This window comes from Arachis hypogaea, chromosome 10 (genome assembly GCF_003086295.3).
Source record: "Arachis hypogaea cultivar Tifrunner chromosome 10, arahy.Tifrunner.gnm2.J5K5, whole genome shotgun sequence".
Classification (NCBI taxonomy): Eukaryota; Viridiplantae; Streptophyta; class Magnoliopsida; order Fabales; family Fabaceae; genus Arachis; species Arachis hypogaea.
The window spans coordinates 39,131,241-39,158,605 of record NC_092045.1 but is presented as its reverse complement, the minus strand read 5'-3'; the positions used below and the strand labels follow the sequence as shown (position 1 = coordinate 39,158,605).

The window sequence follows — 27,365 nt, the reverse complement described above, 5'->3', positions numbered from 1 at the left end:
TTAGGCCTTATAATAACTAAATTTAAGTCACTTTAATTCCATTCGATGCCTTAATATGTTTGTTAAGTGATTTCAGGTTTAGAAGGCAAAGATTAGATTGAAGGAATGAAAAAAAGCATGCAAAGCGGGAGAACTCATGAAAAAATGAAGGAACTGCAAAAATGTCAATCTTGACCTCATTGCACTCAATCAATCATAACTTGAGCTAAAGAGATCCAAATGAGGCAGTTTTAGTTGCGTTTGAAAGCTAACATCCGGGGCTTCAAAATGATATAAAATTTGTCATAGTTTCCCGATGTTTAATGACGTGTCCACGCACATGACGCGGATGCATCGATGGATCAGCGTGGGTCCACTTTAAGCAACTCGTGGCCAGCAATTTCTAGCTCATTTTGGGCCCAATACAACTCATTTTCTGATGCTACTGAACCCAGGGATTGAAGAGGTAATGAACCAAGTAGTTATAGTTTAGTTTTCATCATGTTTTAGGTTAGAATTCTAGAGAGAGAATCTCTCCCTTCTCTCTAGAATTTAGTGTAGTTTAAGTCAAATTCTCTCAAAAATTTCTCTTTCAATTCTTGTTTTGAATTCAATTCTCTCTATATTTTAGTATTCTATTGTCTTAACCTTCTTAGTTTTACTTGTTAATTTCTTATTTTGCTCTCTTTTATGTTGATGAACAATTGTTGGATCTCAATTTCTTCTCATGCAATTTTATATTTCTATGTCTTTTGATGTTTACTTCACTTGTTATTGTTGATTTCTTGCTTATGATAGCTATGGATTTTGGTAATTCTTGCATTTAGTAATGTTTATTTTTGTTGCACACTAGGTGTTTGATAAAATGTTTACACTAGTTTTTTAGTAGTTCTCTTTGCTCTTGGCCTAGGCTAAGGGAATTGAGTGACCTTAAGTCATTGGATCTCATTGAATTGGTGATTTGAGAACCCTTGGTGATCAATTTGACACCCATTGACACTAACCCACTACTAATCTAATTAGTAGATAGGTTGGGACTTATAGGTTGATGTTGATCAAGCCATTTGACGTACGTCAAGCTTAAGAGTAGATATTACGTACTTAAAGCTCTTGGAGGTAGACTTAATGAGCTTGGTTCCTCATAATTGTCAATATATGGTTTGTAGACAAGGATGGTGATCTCAATTACCTATGTCTAGCCAAGAGTACTTTTCCTTTCTCTTATTAGTTAATTGTTCATTTACTTTTCTTGCCATTTACTTTCTTGCAAAAATATAAATTCAAACCCCTTTGCATCTGCATAGCCAATAATTGAGCACTTCATTGCAATTCCTTGTGAGACGACCCGAAGTTCAAATACTCCGGTTAATTCTTATTTTGGGTTTGTTATTTGTGACAACCAATTTTTTTATTGAGGATTGTTGTTTGTTGGTTTAGAAACTATACTTGCAACGAGAATTCATTTGGAGAATTCTAGACCGACACAACAATTCACTCATAAAAATGGCGCTGTTGTCGGGGAATTGCAATGGTGTTATATTATTGGCTATTGTATATATGTGAATATGCTTCTTTGTTTATTTTTGTTTGGTTTAGGAGTTAGGTTTTATTAGTTCTTATTAGTTTTTATTTTTATTTTCTCTTGTTACCATGAATTCTCATCACTTTGGCAATAAGTATGGTTCAAACTATGTTGTAGGAGATGAAATTTAAAATGATAACATGCATCAAGGATGGAACAATCAAAAATGGGAGGAGCCTCAAGGGATAGATCAACCTTCTTGGAAACAACCCCCTTCTGAATCGAGTTTGACAAGAGTGCTTGGGGACATGACTACTATCCTCACGGAGATGCACAAGAAACAAAGGGCATTTTATTCTATCCAAGCCGTTCAAGTGCCACCCTAACATGACTACTCTCCGGATTCTTATGGGTATAATCCTAATCCTAATGCATATCAATCTCATGGATGTGGTGACCCTTATTGTGATTGTCAACAACCACTATGCCTATGAACCATCTCCTCAACATGATTTTGAACCACCTTACTCACAAGCTCCATATCACCAAACACTCCCATATGACCCCAACCGATATCCACCATACCAACAATCATGTGAACCATATGGACCATATGAAGAACCACCCCAACTCAACCGCCAATACCCTCAAGAACCACCACCTCCATGTTATTATCAAGATGAGTCACCTCCTATATTTGAAAAAATCATGGTTCAGCTTGCCAACATTACGGCCACTGTGGAATCATGGGATTTACACTGTAAATAAAACATCTCCATGGATGAATGTGAGAAATCAACCGAAGAGCAGAGCATGGAGTGTGTCGTGCAACAAGTGGTAGAAATCAACCGAAGAGCGGAGCATGAAGTGTGTCGTAAATAAAGCATCTCCACGGAGAATGTTGATGAAGCAGAGGTGGTTGAAAGCCTAGGCAAAGTTGAACAATAGTTGGATTTTAAGCTTGAGAGCACTTCCACACCAAGTGATGTTGTTGATAATTTTATGGAAGTTGTTGAACTTTCTTCCATTGAAATTGAAGATGATGTTGAGGAGGATAATGCACAACCTCCTAAGCATATAATGAATGATGAAGAAATTAGAAGAAGGTGAGTGATGAGCGGATAATTTATACACTTTTTGGCATTGTTTTTAGATAGTTTTTAGTATAATCTAGCTACTTTTAGGGATGTTTTCATTAGTTTTTACGCTAAATTCAAATTTCTGGACTTTACTATGAGTTTGTGTGTTTTTCTATGATTTTAGGTAATTTCTGGCTGAAATTGAGGGACCTAAGCAAAACTCTGATAAAAGGCTGACAAAGGCCTGCTGATGTTGTTGGATTCTGACCTCCCTACACTCGAAATGAATTTTCTGGAGCTACAGAACTCCAAATGGCGCGATCGTAACGCTGTTGGAAAGTAGACATCCAGAGCTTTCCAGCAATATATAATAGTTTATACTTTATTCAGGATTAGACGATGTAAACAGGCGCTCAATGCCAGTTCCATGCTGCATTCTGGAGTCAAACGCCAGAAACACGTCACGAACCAGAGTTGAACGCCAAAAACACGTTACAACTTGGCGTTCAACTCCAATAGAAGCCTTAGCTCGTGTAAAGCTCAAGCTCAGCCCAAGCACACACCAAGTGGGCCCCGGAAGTGGATTTCTGCATCAATTACTTATTTCTGTAAACCCTAGTAGCTAGTCTAGTATAAATAGGACCTTTTACTATTGTATTAGGGGCTGGATCCTGGATCCTGGATTGTAATTTTGATCATGTGATCACGTTTTAGGGGCTGGCCATTCGGACATGCCTGAACCTTCATCACTTATGTATTTTCAAAGGTGGATTTTCTACACATCATAGATTAAGGGTGTGGAGCTCTGCTGTACCTCAAGTTTTAATGCACTTACTATTATTTTCTATTCAATTCGATTTATTCCTGTTCTAAGATACCATTCATACTTCAACCTAATGGATGTGATGATCCGTGACACTCATTATCATCCATCCCTATGAACGCGTGCCTGATAACCACTTTCGTTCTTCAAGCGAAAGCTAGACTGTGTATCTCTTGGATTCCTGATGCACGACGCATGGTTGCCCTCGCCTGACAACTGAGCCTTCCATTTTGTGAGATCAGAGTTTTCGTGGTATAAGCTAGAATTGATGGCGACATTCATGAGAATCCAGAAATTCTAAACCTTATCTGTGGTATTCCGAGTAGGATTCAGGGATTAAATGAATGTGACGAGCTTCAAACTCGCGATTGTTGGGTGTGATGACAAACGCAAAAGAATCAAGGGATTCTATTCCAACATGATCGAGAACCGACAGATGATTAGCCGTGCCGTGACAAAGCATTTGGACCTTTTTCACTAAGAGGATGGGATGTAGCCATTGACAACGGTGATGCCCTACATACAGCTTGCCATGGAAAGGAGTAAGAAGGATTGGATGAAGGCAGTAGGAAAGTAGAGATTCAGAAGGAGCACAGCATCTTCATACGCCTATCTGAAATTCCCATCGATGATTTACATAAGTATTTTTATCTTTATTTTCTGTTTATTTACTATTATTATTCGAAAACTCTATCACCATTTATTATCCGCCTGACTGAGATTTACAAGATGACCATAGCTTGCTTCATACCAACAATCTCTGTGGGATCGACACTTACTCACGTAAGGTTTATTACTTGGACGACCCAGTACACTTGTTGGTTAGTTGAGCGAAGTTGTGAAATTATATTTAGACCATGGTATTGAGCACTGTTCATACCCTGACCGAGCTCCCCAAACTCGGGAAGTTCATAGAAGGTCCGACCTCGTCCCAAGGCCCACGCCTGAGGTCGGACCTCGGACAAATAAGCTAAGAAGGCCCATCAAAAGGAACGAAGCCCAAAACCTAAAGGCCGAAAAGGCCTAGGAAAGGCGGTTCCACAAAGATAGAGATAAAACTCCCAAAAGATAAGATAAGATAAGAATATCTTATCCAGGGATGATCACGACCAACTACTATAAATACACTGGAGCACCCAGGTATAACTCATACTCTAATTCTACTCAATATCTGCTTGGACCCATGCTAACTTAAGCATCGGAGTGTCATTGCAGGTACAACCACCAACCACTCCACATATCAAGCTCGGGTCCCTGACCCCCACCTCGGGCCTCACCAAGACGTCCGAGCTACTCGTTTCAGGTAACCCCCGGAACATTGGCGCCGTTGCCGGGGACCTGGAAGTCATCCCTCTACCATGGCGGACGACCCCTCCAACAATGACCGCGCGGCATCAGAACAAGAGGAGGAAGTTGACACCGGAGAACGACCGGACAGCCCTCTATCACCACGCACTCCAGGAGGAAACAAACAGAATCGCCCAAAGACGTCACTCCCAAACAAAGATCCACGAAATCCCGAAAAAGAAAAGAGCTCGGAAATTCTAGAAGCAGTCCGGGCACAACAAAACCGACTAAAACAACTCGAAGAGGACATAAAGAAGCAAAAAGAAACTGAACAAGATCTGAGAAGGGAAGCTCGCAAGCGCAGAGAATTAGAAGAAAAACTGCGGAAAATAGAGGCCAACCTGAAAGATCGGTCAGACCGCGGCCCCACCCCCGAAGGCAACCATGATCCCTTCACGCAAGAGATCATGAAGGAGAAGGTACCGCGAAACTTTAAACCACCCGATATGGATCTCTACGACGGCACCACCGACCCAAGTCACCACCTCAGCAACTTCAGAAGCAGAATGTACCTAGTCGACGCCTCCGACGCGATTCGGTGCAAAGCCTTCCCCACCACTCTCACCAAATCAGCCATGAAGTGGTTCGACCACCTGCCACCTAGATCAATCACCAGCTTCGAAGACCTAACCAAAAAATTCCTAACAAGATTCTCCATTCAAAAGGACAAGGCAAAACATGCCCCCAGTCTACTCGGGATCAAACAAGGTAACCAAGAAACTCTCCGAGAGTACATGGAGCGATTCAACAAAGCCTGCCTGGACATACAACACTTGCCCACTGAAGCAGCCATCATGGGACTAGCAAACGGCCTAAAAGAGGGACCGTTTAGCCAATCCCTATCCAAACGATACCCGACCTCCCTATACGAGGTGCAGGAACGGGCAGAAAAATATATCAACATGGAGGAAACCTCCCAGCTAAGAGACTCTTCTAGGAAGGAATCAACCTACCCGTTCCGAGATCGAGATCGGGAACAGAAGAAGAAAGAAGAATCCAACTCGGACAAGCCACGGAAGTATCATAGCTACACTCCCCTCCGAGTTTCCCTGGTAGACGTCTACAGAGAAGTATGCCACACCGAAAAAATCCCACCGCCCCGACCTCTAAAACACAAGAGAGCAGGGAGAGATCGGTCCGAATACTGTGAATACCACAAGCTCTACGGTCATTCTACTAACGACTGCCACGACCTAAAAAATGTTATAGAAAAGCTAGCCAGAGAAGGAAAACTCGACAGATACATAGCAGAGAAGGGAGAAGAGACCAAAAAGAGAAGGAGGGGAGATAACGAAGATCGGGCTGAGCAAACCCCGCGAACCCCTGAAAGGCACGTTCACATGATAAATGGAGGTTTTGCAGGCGGAGGAACATCCAGATCCTCGCGAAAAAGATACCTCAAAGACGTCTATCATGTCCGAGAAGACAGCCCCCTGCACGAATTACCTACTATCTCGTTTACCCGAGAAGATGCTCAAGGGGTAATACCCGGGCACGACGATCCAATGGTAATCACCATCATCCTAGAAAACGCCAACCTACATCGAACCCTGGTTGACCAGGGAAGCTCAGCAGATATCCTGTTCAAAACAGCCTTCGACAAACTCGGACTTGAAGAAAAAGAGCTAAAGGCCTATCCCACCGACTTATTTGGACTAGGGGACACCCCGATCCATCCCTTAGGATACATCTCGCTACATACTACCTTTGGAAGAGGCGAACAATCTAGAACATTAAGCATCGACTACATTATAGTCGACGTCACTTCAGCATACAATGCCCTCATTGGGCGACCAACACTAAACAGACTAGCAGCTATAGTCTCAACCCCACACCTCTGTATGAAGTTCCCTACCACAAAGGGAATCGCTACCCTAAAAGGCGACCAAAAACTAGCACGGCGATGCTACAACGAAAGCCTGAGCCTAAAAGGGAAAGAGGTCAATACAATAGAACTCGAACGAGTTCAAACCCGAGAAGACCTCCAGCCACAACCAGAGGGAGAAACCGAAAAAATCCAAATCGGGAACACACCTGAAAAAATAACAAACGTAGGAGCGAACCTCGAAGCAGGCCTAAAAGAGGAACTCATAACCCTCTTAAAAGAGAATTCCGACCTCTTCGCCTGGAAAGCCTCCGACATGCCAGGCATAAGCCCCGACCTGATGTGCCATAAGCTATCAGTATACCCGGGGTCCAGACCTGTCCAACAAAGACGCCGGAAACTCGGGCCTGAGCGCGTGCAAGCAATAGAAGAACAAGTACAAGCATTACTAGATGCAGGGTTCATTCGAGAAGTAAAATACCCCCTATGGCTCGCAAACGTGGTCCTGGTAAAGAAGCCCAACGGAAAATGGAGGATGTGCGTCGATTACACGGATCTCAACAAAGCCTGCCCCAAGGACCCATATCCACTACCAAACATCGACGCCTTAGTAGACGCAGCCTCAGGCTATAGATATCTCTCCTTCATGGATGCATACTCGGGATACAATCAAATCCCGATGTACGGACCCGACCAAGAAAAGACCTCGTTCATAACCCCAAGGGCAAACTACTGCTACGTAGTAATGCCCTTCGGGCTGAAGAACGCAGGGGCAACCTACCAGAGGCTAATGAACAAAGTGTTCTCAGAGCACATCGGACTACAACTAGAGGTGTACGTCGACGACATGCTGGTAAAGACACAAGAAGACGGAAACTTGCTGACCGACCTCACCAGTGTCTTCGGCACCCTCAGAAAACACAACATGAGGCTCAACCCGACAAAGTGCACCTTCGCCGCAGAAGCCGGAAAATTCTTAGGCTTCATGTTGACTCAAAGGGGCATCGAAGCAAACCCGGACAAATGCCAAGCGATACTCAATATGAAAAGTCCGACCTGTGTCAAAGAAGTACAACAGCTGAATGGAAGGCTGGCCGCCCTATCAAGATTTTTGGCAGGATCAGCGATAAAATCACTACCTCTCTACTCACTCCTAAAGAAAGGGAAACCCTTCTCATGGACCCCGGAGTGCGAAAAAGCCTTTCAAGAATTCAAGGAATTCCTCGGGCAGCCACCAATCCTAACCCGACCTTTAAAAGGGGAAGAGCTCGTATTATACCTCTCGGTCGGACATCGGGCAGTCGCTTCAGCATTAATACGGGAAAATGACCAAGGACAACACCCCGTATACTTTGTGAGCAAGGCACTGCAAGGGGCCGAATTAAACTATCAGAAAATAGAAAAATTCGCCTACGCCCTAATATTCACAGCTCGGAGGCTCCGTCCCTACTTTCAAGCCCACACCATCAAAGTCCGGACAAACCAACCCATGAGACACATCCTGCAAAAAACAGACCTGGCAGGACGAATACTACAATGGGCGGTGGAACTGTCCGAGTTCGACCTCCACTATGAAGCCCGGACTGCCATAAAATCTCAGTATCTAGCCGACTTCATCGCAGAATATACTGAGACCCCTGGAACCCCACTCTCGTGGAATCTGTATGTTGACGGGTCCTCAAACAAAACAGGAAGCGGAGCCGGGGTTATACTCGAAAGCGACCAAGGAACACGGATAGAACTATCCCTAAAATTCGAGTTCCAGGCCTCGAACAACCAAGCCGAATACGAGGCCCTACTAGCAGGTCTAAAGCTAGCCGAAGAGGTCGGAGCCCAGAGAATCACGATCTTCAGCGACTCCCAGGTCGTCACATCTCAAGTAAATGGAAGCTACCAGGCCAAAGACCCAACTATAAAAAAATACCTGGATCAAACACAGGCACAATTACGCCACTTTTCAGAAATACAAATCCAGCACATACCTCGGGAACAAAACGCCCGGGCAGACGCCCTCTCAAAGCTCGCCAGCACCAAGCCCGGAGGCAACAACAGAAGTCTCCTCCAGGAAACTTTACAATCCCCCTCCGTGCTAAGAGAGGAAGAAACGCTGAATATATCCAACCAACAGCAAGGATGGATGACCCCCATACTCAGCTACCTGAAGTCGGGAACTCTTCCCGCCGAAAGAAAGGGAGCTAAAAGACTCACGAAAGATGCCCAAAATTATACACTAATTCACGGCATACTATACAGAAGAGGATTCACAAATCCCCTCCTTCGGTGCGTCCCGACCTCAGAAACAAAGAACGTCCTCGAAGAAGTCCACGGAGGCATGTGTGGGAACCATCTCGGAGCTCGGGCATTATCTAAAAAGGTAGTCCGAGCCGGCTTCTACTGGCCGACCTTGCAGAAAGACGCAACGGAATTCGTGAAAATATGCCCCCTGCCAAAAACACGCCAATTTCCACAAGGCACCGCCCGAAGACCTTATCAGCATCACTGCGCCATGGCCCTTCGCAAAATGGGGACTCGACCTACTCGGCCCGTTTCCACAAGGACCGGGGCAAGTCAAATACCTCATAGTAGGGGTCGACTACTTCACAAAGTGGATCGAAGCTGAACCCTTAGCCACTATTACGGCTCAGAAAAGCCGTAGATTCCTATACAAAAACATTGTCACGAGGTTCGGAGTCCCCTACTCCATCACAACAGACAATGGAACACAGTTCACGGACACGAGTTTTCAGAACTTGGTGGCCGAACTAAAAATCAAACAGCAATTCACATCGGTCGAGCACCCACAAGCCAATGGACAAGCAGAGGCTGCAAATAAAGTCATCTTGGCCGGGTTAAAACGAAGACTCCAAGAGGCCAAAGGGGCATGGGCCGAAGAACTCCCCCAGGTACTATGGGCATATCGGACAACCCCGCACTCTACAACGAGAGAATCCCCATTCCGACTAGCTTACGGGATGGAGGCAATGATTCCTATCGAAATAGATGAAGGGTCGCCCAGAGTCATCTTCTACAACGAAGGAGGCAACCCACAGGCACAAAGGGAAGAACTCGACCTCCTCCCCGAGGTCCGAGAAAGAGCCCGAATCCGAGAAGAAGCCTTAAAACGGCGAACGGCCCTCAGATACAATAAAAAGGTAATAAAGCGAAGTTTCTCCATTCACGACCTGATTCTAATCCGAAATGACATCGGAACACAAAAGTCGGGAGAAGGAAAGCTAGCCGCAAATTGGAAAGGGCCCTACAAGGTAACAGAAGTCTTAGGGACAGGCTACTACAAAATATCCGACCTAGAAGGCAATGAGCTGCCCAGGGCCTGGCACGCCTGTAATCTAAGACGGTACTACAGCTAGAAAAACTTAACTCGAGGTGTACTCTTTTTCCCTACAAGGGTTTTTTAATGAGACACCCGGTTAAGTAGGATACCCGACCTAGTCAAAGGGTAAACATTCTGTAAATATTCTTTCTTTTTCAATACTAATCAAATTTCTCTATTTTCTCTTCCCCATAATGAAGCAAATCCTAGAAAGTACCCCACCAAGGCGCATTAATTTATGCTCGGCAAAACGCAAAAAATCATTTGCCAAGAGACCATACAAGGTCGGCAAAGATAAAGCGACGAGGTTCAAATTAATGTGAGAAGTTATAAAGTAACTCTGAAATGGCTCGAAAAGCCAAATAAAAAAGAGGTTACAAAAATAACTTAAAAAGGCCGACCAACGACGAAGTCGGACCCGACAAAGGGAAAGTTATATAGTAACTCTGAAATGGCTCGAAAAGCCAAATAAAAAGAGATTACAGAAATAACTTGAAAAGGGCCGACCAACGACAAAGTCGGACCTAACAAAAAGGAGGTACTCGAGCACCCGAGATCCGAGAAAAAGCTCGGACCCAAGAAAGAAGCCTTAAAACGGCGAGAACCAAGATTTCGAAAAAACGCTTACTAAAAAGTTGCTTTACAAAAGCAACTAAAAAGTACAAAGCGGAAGAACGAAATCGAAGGAAGCTCCGAAAACGCTTACTAAAAAGTTGCTTTACAAAAGCAACTAAAAAGTACAAAGCGGAAGAACGAAATCGAAGGAAGCTCCGAAAACGCTTACTAAAAAGTTGCTTTACAAAAGCAACAAAAAAGTACAAGCGAAAGAACGAAATCAAAGGAAGTTCCGAAAACGCTAGCTAAAAAGTTGTTATCCGAAAACAACTAAAAAGCACAAAAGCGGAAACAAAAGGTCAAAACGCTAGCTAAAAAGTTGTTATCCGAAAACAACTAAAAAGCACAAAAGCGGAAACAAAAGGTCAAAACGCTAGCTAAAAAGTTGTTATCCGAAAACAACTAAAAAGCACAAAAGCGGAAACAAAAGGTCAAAACGCGAACAAAAACGCCGCATAATAAAGTTACCACAAGTAGCTAAATAAAGCAAAAGGTGTCCAAAAGCGTTCACAGAAACCATCCAACAAAAAACCCACAGGCCGGGCAAACCACTAAAAAAGATTACAGAGGATCAAGGTCCTTTCCAGACTCCACATCAACAGCAGGCTGCGGAGGAAACATAGATATCGGGACTGCATCAACGGCAACATCATCCCGACCAGATCTATCCCCGACCAAAGGTGAAGTCGGGTTCTCAACCGAAACTTTGGGGTCGGACATCGGGACCTCATCCTCAGTAGGAGCAGGAACAATCTGGCCATCCACAACGACGTTATCCGTACTGAATAAGCTCAGATCTAGGTCGGGAGCAAGAACTCGGACCTGAGCCTTCAAATTCTCGAACATGGCATCCATGCCCTTGGCCACATGACCTTCCAGCTCGTAAAACTTGTCCTGCGCGGATTGCAACTCCTCCCTTGTCTCCACAAGCTCGGTATATAGCTTGGTATAATTTTCTGTAGCCGCCTTCGCCATCTCCTCCGATGTCTTCGCTGCCGCCACAGCCGCGGTAGCTTTAGTTTTCTCTTTCTCCAAAGAGGCCTCCAGCTCAGTAATCCTGGCAGCCTTCATCTGACTAATCCTATCAAGCTCGGACTGAGTCCTCTCAAGTCGGGAGCTGGTCGCCCCAAGGGGGGATTTCTTGAACTCCCGGGCAATAACGGCATGAAGACTAGCCATCCGGACACAGCTCCGCGCCATATATTGAAAATGATGCTCCATAGACACATCATCAGTAGAAATGAAAGTCTGAGGGAGAATGTGCTGCTCGATCCAACCAAGAGCATCGAAGTCCTTATCATTGAAACCGGCAAGCTCTTGAGAGGTCTTCTGCTTCTTGGGAGGAGGACCCGAGAACGGAGGAGGAGAAGAAGTAGCAGGCCCAGAGGTCAGAGGATCCTGACTTATAGCTCGGAACTGGGGAGTCGGAATAGTCTTCGACCGAGTCTGAACACCCACAGTAGCCTTCGGCGGAGAAGATCGGGCAGAAGCCTCCCCGGCCTCGATATTTCGAGCAGCCACCGACTTCTTCGTCCGACGTAAGAATTTCATGGAATCAGCCTGAGAAGACATCTCTGCAAGAAATGAAGAAAAGGATTACCACAACAGAAATTCCACCAAAAACAAGCAAAACCAAAATACTAAAAAAGAAGAATTTCGGAAGAGGTCGGGAACTACCTAACTCGGAACGGAGAAGGCTTGGATCTCCCAACATTTTCTTCGTGTCCAAGTGAGGTGCCCGACCCCATAAACTGCTCACCACACCCACAAAAGCCTGCTCCACCTCATCTAGACTCTCAAAGGTATACTTAACAGACACTACATTCTCCTGCCAACAAAGAGGAAAGGAAGGCTCCCCACTCTCATCTAAAAAGAAAGGTCGGACGTCCCCAGTTGCCCGGACCTTGAAATAAAAGTTCTTAAAATCGTGAAAGGACTCATCATACAGGGTACAAAACTTTCTCCCCTGGTTAGCCCTAAAGGAGACCCAGGACACCTTCCCTCCACCCGAACCCGGCTTCGTCAACACAAACAAATAGGAAAAAAGAGAAATAGAGGGGGAGACACCCAAAAACTGACACAAAAGTTGGAACAGCTTTAAAAATGCCCAGGAATTTGGATGGAGCTGCGTAGGGGCAAGGTTACAAGACCACAACACCTCGGACTCCAGGTCGGTAAAAGGAAGTCGGACACTCAGCTTAGAAAAAAAGCAATCATAAGCGTAAAAAAAGAGCTTCTTGGAACTATCTAAAGGCGGGAAGCACACTCTCTCCTCGGAATCCGGGGCTACTAACTCATAATCCCTCTCAGACTCTCTATCTTCACATATGCTACATTGCCTACGAAACCTAGCTAAATACTCAGAATCTACCACAGACGGGACTCTTAGAGGAACAGGATCTACCCAACCAAGACCACTCGGAATCTTGGTCGACATCGCTTGCAGAACCTTTCGAGACATAAAAATCTTGCCTACAAAGAAGAATACAACAGCAAGGCAAAAATCACATAAAGGCAGACAGCAAAAACCCATTCAGCAAAGCGAGAAAACCAAGTTCTTTTAGAAGAAAATACAGAAACCCGAAAACAAAATACCAAGAGAAAAGAGCCCCCCCCACACAACCAAAGCAATGGCGGCGCCTCTTTTCGGGGCAACCCAGGCATAGAAGAAAAAGAAACAGAAGCATATGTGCACAAAGAAAATGAAGACGAGAACAAACCTGGAAGAAAGGAAGAAGACGACGAGCTCCGATGCAAGGAGAACGAAAACGGCGGCGCAGAGGAAACCCCGGAAAAACGCACAGAAAAAATCGGAGAAGAAGAACAAAGAAGGAGCGGCGCTCGAAGGAGAGGTGGCGAAAACTCAGAAAATGGAAAGGGAACAGAATAAACGAAGAAAATGAGGAAAGGGGCAAATAAATAATGCCTTCACAGAGCCCGAACGGAAATCGAGGAGAAACGGTAAAAAGCAATAAATGCTGAAACGGCCGTTTTCAAATTTTGAAAAAACTACTATGCCCGAGCTCGACCTCTCAAAAAGGACGATCTCGGGCAGGGGCACTGTTCATACCCTGACCGAGCTCCCCAAACTCGGGAAGTTCATAGAAGGTCCGACCTCATCCCAAGGCCCACGCCTGAGGTCGGACCTCGGACAAATAAGCTAAGAAGGCCCATCAAAAGGAACGAAGCCCAAAACCTAAAGGCCGAAAAGGCCTAGGAAAGGCGGTTCCACAAAGATAGAGATAAAACTCCCAAAAGATAAGATAAGATAAGAATATCTTATCCAGGGATGATCACGACCAACTACTATAAATACACTGGAGCACCCAGGTATAACTCATACTCTAATTCTACTCAATATCTGCTTGGACCCATGCTAACTTAAGCATCGGAGTGTCATTGCAGGTACAACCACCAACCACTCCACATATCAAGCTCGGGTCCCTGACCCCCACCTCGGGCCTCACCAAGACGTCCGAGCTACTCGTTTCAGGTAACCCCCGGAACAAGCACCAAGTTTTTGGGGCCATTACCTGGGACAATCAATTTCGAATAACAATTTAAGTATGAATCACAATTTCGTCCACCATGTTTTTGACGCCGTTGCCGGGGATTGTTGAGTTTGGACAACTGACGGTTCATCTTGTTGCTCAAATTAGGTAATTTTCTTTTTTGTTTCATTTTCAAAAAAATTTTCAAAAAAAAAACTTTTCCCTATTTTCGAAAAAAAAATTTAATTAAAAATAAATTATTCTATGGCTTCAGAATTTTTAAGAATGGATTCTAAAGTTTCATGAAGCATGTTAAATCCTAGCTCGCTGTAAAGCCATATCTAAATCCTTTTGGAATCAGACTTCAACTAATCACTTCAATGCATGTAATACCATCCTAAAGCTGGCTGGCTATTAAGCCATGTCCAGCCCTTGGATTGGAGCTTTAGGCTAACATTGAAAGATTCCTGGAATTCTTCTTAAAAAAATTTTGAATTTCTTATTTTCCTTTTCCTATATGTTTTTCGAAAAATATAAAATAAAATCCAAAAAAAATTAATAAAATTATAAAAATAAAAAATATTTTTGTGTTTCTTGTTTGAGTCTTGTATCTTGTTTTAAGTTTGGTGTCAATTGCATATTCATATTTTTCTTGCATTTTTCGAAAAAAATTCATGCATTCATAGTGTTCTTCATGATCTTCAAGTGGTTCTTGGTAAGTCTACTTGTTTGATCTTGATGTTTTCTTGTTTTGTGTTCTTTGTTGTTTTTCATATGCATTTATGCATTCATATTGTCTAAACATTAAAGATTTCTAAGTTTGGTGTCTTGCATGTTTTCTTTGCATCAAAATTTTTTTCAAAAATATGTTCTTGATGTTCATCATGATCTTCAAAGTGTTCTTGGTGTTCATCTTGACATTCATAGTGTTCTTGCATGCATCATGTGTTTTGATTCATAATTTTCATGTTGTGAGTTATTTTTGTTGTTTTTCTCTCTCATAATTAAAAATTCAAAAATAAAAAAAAATATATCTTTTCCTTTTTTCTCTCAATTTCGAAAATTTGAGTTGACTTAGTCAAAAAAAATTTTAAAATTAGTTATTTCTTATAAGTTAAGTCAAATTTTCAAATTTAAAAATCTTATCTTTTCAAAACTTTTTCAAAAAGATAAAATATTTTTCATTTTTCTTACTATTTTTCGAAAATTTTTAATTTGAATTTTAAAATCTTTTTCTTATCTTTATTTCAAAATTTCGAAAATTTTATTAACAAGTAATGTGATTGATTAAAAAATTTGAAGTTGTTACCTTCTTATTAAGAAAGGTTCAATCTTTAAATTCTAGAATCATATCTTTTAAGTTTCTTGTTAGTCAAGTAATTAATTTTGATTTTAAAAATTAAATCTTTTTCAACCATATCTTTTTAATCATATCTTTTTATCATACCTTTTTCAAAATTTTATCTTTTTCAAAAATTTGATTTCAAAATACCTTCTTATCTTCTTATCTTTTCAAATTTGACTTTCAAATCTTTTTCAACCAACTATTTGACTTTTTGTTTATTTCTTATCTTTTTCAAAACCACCTAACAACTTTTCTCTCTCTAATTTTCGAAAATACCTCCCTCTTTTTCAAAAATTCTTTTTAATTTATTAATTGTTTTAAATTTTAATTTTATTTTTATTTCTTATCTTAATTTTCGAAAATCATTAACTCCTTTTCAAAATTGTTTTCGAAAAATTCTCTCTCATCATATTTAATTTATTCATTCATTTACTAACACTTCTCTTCATCTCAAATCACTGCCCTTATCCTCACCCTTGTGTTTGGATTCTCCTTTCTTTATCCCCTTTCTTCTTCTACTAATAATAAGGAACCTCTTTACTGTGACATAGAGGATTCCTCTTCTTTTTCTGTTCTTTTCTCCTTCATATAAGCAGGAACAAGGAAAAAAGCATTCTTGTTGAAGCTGATCCAAAACCTGAAAGGACTCTGAAGAGGAAACTAAGAGAAGCTAAATTACAACAATCCAGAGATAACCTTGCTGAAATTTTCGAACAAGAAAAGGAGATGGCAGCCGAACCCAATAACAATAATGCAAGAAGGATGCTTGGTGATTATACTACACCTACATCCAAGTTTGATGGAAGAAGCATCTCAATTCCTGGCATTGGAGCAAACAATTTTAAGCTGAAACCTCAATTAGTTGCTATAATGCAACAGAACTGCAAGTTTCATGGACTTTCATCAGAAGATCCCTACCAGTTTTTGACTGAGTTTTTGCAAGATCTGTGAGACTGTTAAGACTAATGGAGTAGATCCTGAAGTCCACAGGCTCATGCTTTTCCCTTTTGCTGTAAGAGACAGAGCTAGAGCATGGTTGGACTCTCAACCTAAAGATAGCCCGGACTCCTGGGATAAGTTGGTCATGGCCTTCTTGGCTAAGTTCTTTCCTCCTCAAAAGCTGAGCAAGCTTAGAGTGGATGTTCAGACCTTCAAACAAAAAGATGGTGAATCCCTTTATGAAGCTTGGGAAAGATACAAGCAGATGACCAAAAGATGTCCTTCTGACATGTTTTCAGAATGGACCATGATAGATATATTCTATTATGGTTTATTTGAGTTCTCTAAGATGTCACTAGACCATTTTACAGGTGGATCCATTCACCTAAAGAAAACGCCTGCAGAAGCTCAAGAACTTATTGACATGGTTGCAAATAACCAGTTCATGTACACTTCTGAGAGGAATTCCGTGAATAATGGGACGCCTCAAAGGAAGGGAGTTCTTGAAATTGATGCTCTGAATGCCATATTGGCTCAGAACAAAATGTTGACTCAGCAAGTCAACATGATTTCTCAAAGTCTGAATGGATGGCAAAATGCTTCCAACAATACTAAAGAGGCATCTTCTGAAGAAGAAGCTTATGATCCTGAGAACCCTACAATAGCAGAGGTAAATTATATGGGTGAACCTTATGGAAAAACCTATAATTCATCATGGAGAAATCATCCAAATTTCTCATGGAAGGATCAACAAAAGCCTCAACAAGGCTTTAATAATGGTGGAAGAAATATGATCAGCAATATCAAGCCTTATCCATCATCTTCTCAGCAACAGACAGAGAATTCTGAACAGAGTACCTCTAACTTAGCACATTTAGTCTCTGATCTGTCTAAAGCCACTTTAAGTTTCATGAGTGAGACAAGGTCCTCCATCAAAAATTTGGAGGCACAAGTGGACCAGCTGAGTAAGAAAATCACTGAAACTCCTCCTAGTACTCTCCCAAGCAATACTGAAGAGAATCCAAAAAAAGAGTGCAAGGCCATTGATATAATCAATATGGCCGAACCCAGAGAGGAAGGAGAGGACATGAATCCCAATGAGGAAGACCTCTTGGGACGTCTCTCAAGCAAGAAGGAGTTCCCTATTGAGGACCCAAGGGAATCTGAGGCTCATATAGAGACCATAGAGATCCCATTAAACCTCCTTCTGCCATTCATGAGCTTTGAAGACTATTCTTCCTCTGAAGAGGATGAAGATGTAACTGGAGAGCAAGTTGCTCAATATTTAGGAGCTATCATGAAGCTGAATGCCATGTTATTTGGTAATGAGACTTGGGAAGGTGAACCTCCCTTGCTCATTAGTGAACTAGATACATGGGTTCAGCAAACTTTACCTCAAAAGAGACAAGATCCTGGCAAGTTCGTAATATCCAGCACTATAGGCTCCATGATCTTTGAAAAAGCTTTGTGTGACCTGGGGTCAGGCATAAATCTTACGCCACTCTCTGTAAAGGAGAAGCTGGGATCATTGAGGTACAGCCTGCCATATTCTCATTGCAAATGGTAGACAAGTCAGTAAGACAAGCTTATGGATTGGTAGAGGACATGTTGGTTAAGGTTGAAGGCCTTTACATCCCTGCTGATTTCATAATCTTAGACACTAGGAAGGAGGACGATGAATGCATCATCCTTGGAAGACCTTTCCTAGCCACAGCAGGAGATGTGATAGATGTTAATAGAAGAGAATTAGTCCTTCAATTGAATGGGAACTACCTTGTGCTTAAGGCTCAAGGACCTTCTTCTTTAACAATGGAGAGGAAGCACGAAAAGCTTCTCTCAGTACAAAGTCAAACAAAGCCCCCACAATCAAGCTCTAAGTTTGGTGTTGGGAGGCCACAGGCAAACTCTATGTTTGGTATTGAATCCCCACATTCAAACTCTAAGTTTGGTGTTGGGAGTCTACAACATTGACCTGATCACATGTGTGGCTCCAAGAGAACCCACTATCAAACTATTGACATTAAAGAAGCGCTAATTGGAAGGCAACCCAATTTTTATTTATCTAATTTTATTTTATTTTTATTGTTCTTTTATATTTTATTAGGTTCATGATCATGTGGAGTCACAAAAAAAAATATTAAAATTAAAAATAGAATCAAAAACAGCAGAAGAAAAATCACACCCTGGAGGAAGGACTTACTGGTGTTTAAACGCCAGTAAGGAGCACCTGGCTGGCGTTCAACACCATAACAAAGCATGGATCTGACGTTGAACCGCCAGAAACAAGCAACATCCTGGCGTTCAGATGCCAGGAATGCACCCTGAGGAGAGCTGGCGCTGAACGCCAGAAACAAGCATGGAACTGGCGTTCAACGCCAGAAACATGCTGCAATTAGGCGTTGAACGCCCAAAACGAGCATCACTTTGGTGTTTAAACGCCAGAATTGCATGTAAAGGCATTTTACACGCCTAATTGGTGCAGGGATGTAAATCCTTGACACACCTGAGGATCTGTGGACCCCACAGGATCATCTCAGGATCTGTGGACCCCACAGGATCCCCACCTACCTCCACTCATATTCTTCCCTCTTCTCAACATTCATCCTCTCTTCCTCATAAACACTCTTTCCCAAAAACCCTTCACCAATCACCTCAATCTCTCTTCCCAATTTACCCCCTTCACCACTCACATCCATCCACTCTTTCTCATAAACCCCACCTACCTTCAAAATTCAAAATTTCTTTCCCACCCAAACCCACCCTAAATAGCCATTAATGGTGTGGTAAAAGCATAGCTTTTTGTTTTTCCATAACCATTAATGGCACCTAAGACCGGAGAAACCTCTAAAAAAGGGAAAGGGAAGACAAGCTTCCACCTCCGAGTCATGGGAGATGGAGAGATTCATCTCCAAAGCCCATCAAGACCACTTCTATGATGTTGTGGCCAAGAAGAAAGTGATCCCTGAGGTCCCTTTTAAACTCAAAAAAAATGAGTATCTGGAGATCCGACATGAGATTCAAAGAAGAGGTTGGGAAGTTCTGACCAACCCCATTCAACAAGTCGAAATCTTGATGGTTCAAGAGTTCTATGCCAATGCATGGATCACTAGGAACCATGATCAAAGTATGAACCCGAATCCAAAGAACTATCTTACAATGGTTCGGGGGAAATACTTAGATTTTAGTCCGAAAAATGTGAGATTGTTATTCAACTTCCCATGATGCAAGGAGATGTACACCCCTACACAAGAAGGGTCAACTTTGATCAAAGATTGGACCAAGTCCTTATGGACATATGTGTTGAAGGAGCTCAATGGAAAAGAGACTCCAAAGGCAAGCCGGTTCAATTAAGAAGACTGGACCTCAGGCCTGTGGCTAGAGGATGGTTGGTGTTCATCCAATGCTCCATCATCCCCACTAGTAACCGATCTGAAGTTACTGTGGATCGGGCCATCATGATTCATAGCATCATGAATGGAGAAGAAGTAGAAGTTCATGAAGTGATCTCCCTTGAATTCTACAAAATAGCCGAAAAGCCCTCTACCTTGGCAAGGCTAGCTTTTCCTCAGCTTATTTGCCATCTATGTTACTCAGCTGGAGTTATCATAGAAGGAGACATCCCCATTGAGGAGGACAAGCCCATCACTAAGAAAAGGATGGAGCAAACAAGAGAGCCCACTCATGGAACCCAAGAGACGCATGAGGAAGCGCATCACCAAGAAATCCCGGAGATACCTCAAGGGATGCACTTTCCTCCCAACAACTATTGGGAACAACTCAACACTTCTCTATAAAATTTGAGTTACAATATGGATCAATTAAGGGTGGAACATCAAGAGCACTCCATCATTCTCCATGAAATTAGAGAAGATCAAAGAGCAATAAGGGAGGAGCAACAAAGGCAAGGAAGAGACATAGAAGAACTTAAGGACATCATTGGTTCTTCAAGAAGAAAGCGCCACCATCACTAAGGTGGACTCATTCCTTGTTCTTATTTTCTTTCTGTTTTTTTTTTCAAATTAATGCTATATGTTTATGTTTGTGTCTTTATTACATGATCATTAGTAATTAATAACTATGTCTTAGAGTTATGAATAATTCCATGAATCCTTTACCTCTCTTAAATGAAAATTGTTTCTAATTCAAAAGAACAAGAAGTACATAAATTTCGAAATTATCCTTGAATTTAGTTTAATTATATTGATGTGGTGACAATACTTTTGGTGGTTTTCTAAATGAATGCTTGAACAGTGCATAATTTTGATCTTGTTGTTTATGAATGTTAAAATTGTTGGCTCTTGAAAGAATGATGAACAAAGAGAATGTTATTGACAATCTGAAAAATCATGAAAATTGATTCTTGAAGCAAGAAAAAGCAGTAAAAAAGAAAAAGCTTGCGAAAAAAATGGCGAAAAAAAGAAAAAAAATTAGAAAGAAAAAGAAAAAGCAAGCAAAAAAAGCCGATAGCCCTTAAAACCAAAAGGCAAGGGTAAAAAGGATCCAAGGCTTTGAGCATCAATGGATAGGAGGGCCCAAGGAAATAAAATCCAGGCCTAAGCGGCTAAATCAAGCTGTCCCTAATCATGTGCTTGTAGCATGCAGGTCCAAGTGAAAAGCTTGAGACTTAGTGGTTAAAGTCGTGATCCAAAGCAAAAAGAGTGTGCTTAAGAGCTTTGGACACCTCTAACTAGGGACTTTAGCAAAGCTGAGTCACAATCTGAAAAGGTTCACCCAGTTATGTGTCTGTGGCATTTATGTATCCGGTGGTAATACTGGAAAACAAAATGCTTAGGGCCACAGCCAAGACTCATAAAAGTAGTTGTGTTCAAGAATCAACAAACTTAACTAGGAGAATCAATAACACTATCTGAATTTCTAAGTTCCTATAGATGCCAATCATTCTAAACTTCAAAGGAAAAAGTGAGATGCCAAAACTGTTCAGACGCAAAAAGCTACAAGTCCTGCTCATCTAATTAGGACTAATATTCATTCATATTCTGGAATTTATAGTATATTCTCTTTTTTTTATGCTATTTTATTTAACTAGTTGCTTGGGGACAAGCAACAGTTTAAGTTTGGTGTTGTGATGAGCGGATAATTTATACATTTTTTGGCATTGTTTTTAGATAGTTTTTAGTATAATCTAGCTACTTTTAGGGATGTTTTCATTAGTTTTTATGCTAAATTCACATTTTTGGACATTACTATGAGTTTGTGTGCTTTTCTGTGATTTCAGGTGATGACAAGTCATCTTAGCCTAGTTTCACTAGTCTTTTTCTTTGTTTTCATTAGGTTTTATGCACTTTCTTGCATTCTAAGTAAGTAATTTGGAATGGAAATGCATGACTTCTTTGAATCAAACAACCACCATCTAATTGATGCTAAATCATGAGGTTTAGGCTAAATTTTATTGATTTTTAATGATTTATAAACCTTGTGAATTTGGTGATACTTTGATTGGTTGTTTTGATTAATTGTAGGTGAAGAAAAGAAGAAAAGAAGAAAGCGTGGCCTAAGAAGCGTGGCCCAAGGAAGAAAAAGTGTGGCCAAGGAAGGAAGAAGTGTGGTACAACAATGAAGGAAAACCATGAAGCTCTCTCCAAGAGCTCCTTGCTCACCAAGGGAGCACTACATTTTCCCTCAAGGGACCAAGGCACAATGCTCTGCTCACTTTGTGAGCTGAGCACAATATGAAAGCAAGAAATAAGGAAAGGAAAAACAATGCTCAGCTCACCAAGTGAGCATTATCGGGCTCTCACAAGAAATAAATCAAAGAAAATAAGTTGCCAATGCTTGCTCCAACGATTGGACCCATGACCAAAGGGGGTTGGGGGAGCGCTACTCACAAGGGAAAATGAGCCAAAAATGGCCAAACTCCATGCTTCGAACCAAGCACCTAGAGGAAGCAAGGAGCAAGGCGTCACTTCCTTCACCAAGAGAAAAGCTTCAGCGCATGCTTCTCTCAAGTTTCGAACCAAGGACCTTCCCTTGGATGCCTCAATGCTCAGCTCACTTGGAGAGCTGAGTGCTACCCATGGTGCATCACACAAGCATCTTGACACGGGCCAGGGAAGTGGAACGTGCATCTTGACACGGTCCAGGGGCATAAGGCGCGCAACAATTTTGCACCAAGGCACCAATGCTCAGTTCACAAAGTGAGCTGAGCATTCCCCTGATGCCTTCCGCGCTACAAAAGGATCCACACACAAAGCCTCAATGCTCATCTCAACTTATGAGCTGAGCATCCTCCTGGAACCAATTTCTTCATGGGCTGGAAAATCAATTAAAAATCCAATTAAATTCAAATCTTCACCAAATCAAAAGCCCATCCAAATTCCAAAATCCAAGAATGGAAGGTGTATAAATAGGAACTAGTTTGATGTAATTAGGATTGGAGAATCACTTCTGAATTTTCCTTTAATTTCCATTTTCATTTTTTAGCTTTTATTTTGGAATTTAGTTCTTAGAAAATTGGGGAGGAGAGTTAATCTCTCTTCTTCCTTGTTCTTGCTTGAGCACTCTTTACTTTTTATTTTGGATCTTGGGTGAAGAATTGAAGAACTTCTGTTTCAATCTCACCTTTAGATCCCTTGCTTTAATTTTCTTCATAATTGAATTTCAATTTCCATTCTCTGCTTCATCTTCTGCTCTTTCTTCAATTTACTTTCCTTTAGTTCTTTTGTAATTGTTCTTGTTGGATCAAGGAAGGATTTGAGATCTAGACTTGTTTTCTAGTCTCTTCCACTCCTGAGATCTTCAACCCTCTTTTAAATTGCTGCAAATTAAGCATCGCTCACTTTCTGTTCTTAAATTTTCAAAGCATTTTTACTCTTCTGTTTGAGATCTACCTTGATTCAATTCATCTTCTACTTGTCTGTTTATTGCAATTCACTTGTTCTTGTTTAAATTCTGCAATCCTAATTCCCAATCCATTTTATTAATTCAAGCAGTTTACAATTCTTGCACTTTAAGTTTTAGTCATTTATATTTCTTGCAATCTAAGTTTCTGCACTTTATATCACTTGCATTTTAAGATTCAGATTCTTTACTTTCTTTGCTCTTTAATTTACTGCAATTGCCCTTCTCCCTTTACATTTCAAGCCATTTAGCTTCTGTCAATCACAAATCACAACCACTCAACCAATACTTGATTCGCTTGACTAAATCAACCACTAAACTAAAATTGCTCAATCCTTCAATTCCTGTGGGATCGACCTCACTCATGTGACTTATTATTACTTGATGCGACCCGGTACACTTGCCGGTGATTTGTGTTGGATCGTTTTCCACACATCAAGTTTTTGGCGCCGTTGCCGGGGATTGAAATATATTAACAATGATTAAGTGAAGTGTAGGTCTAGATCAAGCACCTTTTCTTTTCTGTTTCTTTTATTTTTAATTAACCCACTAACTATTTGAATTTTTGCTTAAGCTAACTAAAACTTCACTCTAGCAATAGATTGAAGTGTCACTGGTTTTGTGTGTTCCTTGTGTTTTGTTTATATGACAGATACAAGAAGAGCTACACCCTCCTTTCACGAACAAGACGAACGAACCCTCAGGAGATTAAGAAGAGCTAAAAGAGGGAAAAACATTGTTGGAGAGGAGGAGTCAGAAGAAGAATTTCAAGACATGGAGGAACATTCAACCAATCCACCAGGAGGAGCAGCCAATAACAACAACAATCCACCACAGAGGAGAGTTTTGGCCTCCTATACATTTGCAAATCCTAAACATTGTGAAAGCAGCATTTTAACTCCAAATGTAAATGTAAACAACTTCGAACTAAAGCCACAACTCATCACCTTGGTTCAAAATAATTACTCTTATGGAGGAGGACCACTTGAAGACCCCAACCAACACTTGTCTACCTTCTTGAGGATTTGTGACACTGTCAAAACCAATGGTGTGCCTCCTGACAGCTACAAGCTACTGCTCTTTCCATTCTCTCTCAGAGACAAAGCCACTCAATGGTTGGAATCCTTCCTAAGAGACAGCATCAATAATTGGGATGATTTGGTAACCAAGTTCCTTGCCAAATTTTACCCACCTCAAAGGATCATTAGGTTGAAGACTGAGGTACAAACATTCACACAAATAGAGGCTGAACCCATCTATGAGGCATGGGAGAGGTACAAGGCTCTAATTAGGAAGTGTCCTCCTGAAATATTCACTGAGTGGGATAAGATGTAGAATTTCTATCAAGGCTTAACATTGAAATCCCAGGAAGCATTGGATCACTCAGCTGGAGGCTCTTTGCAACTCATGAAAACTGCAGAGGAAGTCCAGAATCTCATTGATATGGTGGCCAATAACCAGTACTTCTTTGCTCACCAAAGGCAACGTCAACCATCACAAAGGAAAGGAGTGATGGAGTTGGAAGGAGTGGATTTAATCCTAGCTCAAAACAAAATGATGCAACAGCAGATTCAACAACAATTTGAGCAAATGGCCAAGAGGATTGACAATCTCCAAGTTGCAGCAGTCAACACAAGCCAACCATTAATCACTTGGGGGCAAAATAAAGAAATCCAAGAGGAGCAACAGCAAGAACAAGTCCAGTATATGCATAATCAGAATTCTGGATCAAATGAAGTCTTTGGTGATACTTACAATCCTTCTTGGAAAAACCATCCCAACCTCAGATGGGGAGACAACCACAATCAAACTCAGTAGCCATGGCAGAGGAACTCAACTCAAAATAATTGGAAAAACATAAACCACAACAACCAGCCGAATAATAACCAAACCACATACAGAAGACCACAAAATACCTACCCCAATGCTAACCATCATCCATCCAATAACCAAGCCTCTAACCAAAACACTCATTCTCAACCCTCAACACCCCACAATCACCAATCTCACAAGATTCTCAGAGAATTACCAACTTGGAGCTCTTAATGGAAAAATTAATGAAGCACCAAGAAATGACAATAAGGAACCAGGAAGCCTCCATGAAGAATATAGAAAGGCAAATTGGACAGCTCTCCAAGCAGATTGCCATTGAAAGACCCTCAAGCTCCCTACCAAGTGACACTATTCCTAATCCAAAAGAGGAGTGCAAGGCAATACAGCTAAGGAGTGGAAAAATCCTGGTGAAAAATGAAGAAGCAACCAAGAAGCCATAGGAAAGTGATGAGAAGCAAGCTGTAGGAGAGAAAGCCAATGATGAAGATGTAACAGCAAGCAAGCGGCCTCATAATCAGCCTCAAGAAAAGGAATACCAGACACAAAAATTAAGAAAAGAGAAGGAAGCAATGGGAGAGTCAATGAAGGAACAAAAGCAGGAAGTGAACTTCACACCTCCATTGCCCTATCCTCAAAGGTTCAGCAAAGAGACTAAGGACTAACACTTCCCTAAATTTCTTGAAATCTTCAAGAAATTAGAGATAAACATTCCACTGGCTGAAGCATTAGAACAGATGCCCTTGTATGAAAAATTCTTGAAAGAGCTTATCAACAACAAGAGGAGTTGGCAAGAAAAGGAAACTATACTTCTCACTGAAGAATGTAGTGCTGTGATTCAAGGTTGTATCCCACCAAAGCTCAAAGATCCAGGGAGCTTTGTAGTTTCATGCACCATAGGCAAAATGACCTTAGACAAAGCTCTCTGTGACCTTGGTGCTAGCATTAATTTGATGCCGTTATCAATGATGAGAAAGCTTGCCATAGAAGAACTCAAACCTACCAGGATGTCTTTGGTGATGGCTGACAGATCAATCAAGACACCTAATGGCATTGTGGAAAACTTGTTAGTAAAGGTTGGGGAGTTTATCTTCCCTGCAGACTTTGTAATTTTGGATACAAAGGAAGAAGGAAACAATTCAATCATCTTGGGAAGACCATTCTTAGCCACGGCCAGAGCCATTATTGATGTAGTGAAGGGAGAGATGATTTTCAGGGTGCATAATGAACAAATGGTCATCAATGTCTTCAAATCAATGCAACACCCCCAGAACAAGAAAACTACATGAAGGTGGATATGATAGAAAGTTTGGTGGAGGAAATGTTAGAAGCCACTTGTCATGAGCAACAGGAAGAAGAAGTGGTAGAAATTTCCAGTGAAGACAAGGAGAAAGAGAAGCCAAAACAGGAGTTGAAGCCTCTCCCCCCTCACCTCAAATATGTGTTCCTGGGAGAAGAAGAGACCCTACCGGTGATCATTAACTCCTCCTTAAATATGGAAGAAGAGAGAAGGCTGATTGAAGTGTTGAAAGCCCACAAAATAGCCTTGGGTTGGACAATTGAGGATATCAAAGGCATTAGCCCAGCCATTTGTATACATAAAATTTTGCTGGAAGAAGAATCAAAGCCTGTGGTTCAACCCCAAAGAAGACTCAACCCAGCCATGAAGGAGGTGGTTCAAAAAGAAGTCATGAAGTTATGGAATGCTGGAATAATTTTTCCAATCTCTGACAGCTCATGGGTGAGCCCGGTTCAAGTTGTACCAAAAAAAGGAGGGATGACGGTCATCACCAATGAGAAGAATGAGTTGATCCTTACTAGAACAGTGACTGGGTGGAGGATGTGCATAGGCTATAGAAGATTGAATGATGCCACAAGGAAAGATCATTTTCCTCTCCCATTCATTGATCAGATGCTGGAAAGATTGGCCGGCCATGCCTATTATTGCTTCTTGGATTGGTATTCCGGCTACAATCAAATCGTGGTGGACCCCAAGGACCAAGAGAAGACTGCCTTTACATGTCCATTTGGAGTTTTTGCATACAGGAGGATGCCCTTTGGGCTATGCAACTCCCCAGCCACGTTTCAGAGGTGTATGCTTTCCATTTTCTCTGATATGGTTGAAAAATTTTTAGAAGTCTTCATGGATGATTTTTCTATCTTTGGCAATTCATTTAATACTTGTTTACATCATTTAACTCTTGTTTTGAAAAGATTCCAAGAAACTAACTTGGTCTTAAACTAGGAAAAATGCCATTTCATGGTTCCTGAAGGGATAGTTCTTGGGCATAAAGTGTCATGCAAAGGTATAGAAGTTGATAAAACTAAAATAGAAATTATTGAAAAACTTCCTATACCCATTAATGTGAAAGCAGTAAGGA

The 27,365-nt window shown here is 41.5% G+C and overlaps 1 non-coding gene across 1 annotated transcript; it reads right to left on the bottom strand.

Moving 5' to 3' along the window:
* Positions 1–16,483: 16,483 nt before the first annotated feature.
* LOC112719416 (small nucleolar RNA R71) lies at positions 16,484–16,587 on the bottom strand. The gene has a single exon (XR_003161719.1). It is a non-coding gene; the product is annotated as a small nucleolar RNA R71 (small nucleolar RNA).
* Between the last annotated feature and the right edge of the window lie 10,778 nt (positions 16,588–27,365).